Genomic DNA, 896 nt, shown 5'->3' on the forward strand with positions numbered 1-896 from the left:
CAATGATCCTGCACTACAGGCCTCTGATGTGGACAGCACTGACGTCTACTCCCTGCTCACCCCACACTGAAAGCTTGGTCCAGCCGTCAGCACTCTCCCCCAACAGACCTCCAATATGGACCCCAGTGACCAGCAAAGATCTTATATAGAACTACAATATGGACACCAATATGTACACCAATATGGACACCAGTATGAATCTCAATGTGTAAAGACGTAAAAATCTTTATTTGCCTAACCTCTGACAAATCTGAACGGCAGCACGATCACCAGATTGTTTTCATTTTGTCCATGGATATTAGGCTGGCACAAAGTTACATCATGCTAGCATTACATTGCTACAACACCACTGCAAGTACCTGGGATGATAGCAGAGATATATTCCACAATCATAAACATATCCTAGCAGGTAGGGTAACTGGCCTCTGTCTTTAAGAAGTAAGTTTGTTTAGAAAGGTCTGATGCAAATTTACTCTGTTATGAAATGCCTTACTGAAGTTAGCTGACAAACCATGTTAGCTTCACTTAGATATGTTGCGGCTGCCTTCGTTGACAGCTTGTTGAGCTACAATTTATCAAAGTCAAAATGATAACTCACTTTAGTGTCTGCACCATGTGACATGGAAACAAGCTCTATTTTAAATACCGATTGAGTGCACATCATCATCTTCTTGACTTGACTTGACAACTGCTAGCAAAACATGCACTGTTTACCAGCAAATGGATCCTCTACTTTCTCATATGTTAACTGGCAGGGGCAATGTCATGTAAAGACTTTTCAAAGATTTTTCAAAATAGTTACATAAATACATATATTTTATTTCATATAATCAGAATATTGCTTGTTTATTGTGTATTGTTTGTAAATAATGTGTACATTGTCTGTGTATTATCTG

The sequence above is a fragment of the Sprattus sprattus genome (assembly GCF_963457725.1).
Source record: "Sprattus sprattus genome assembly, chromosome: 20".
Taxonomy (NCBI): Eukaryota; Metazoa; Chordata; class Actinopteri; order Clupeiformes; family Clupeidae; genus Sprattus; species Sprattus sprattus.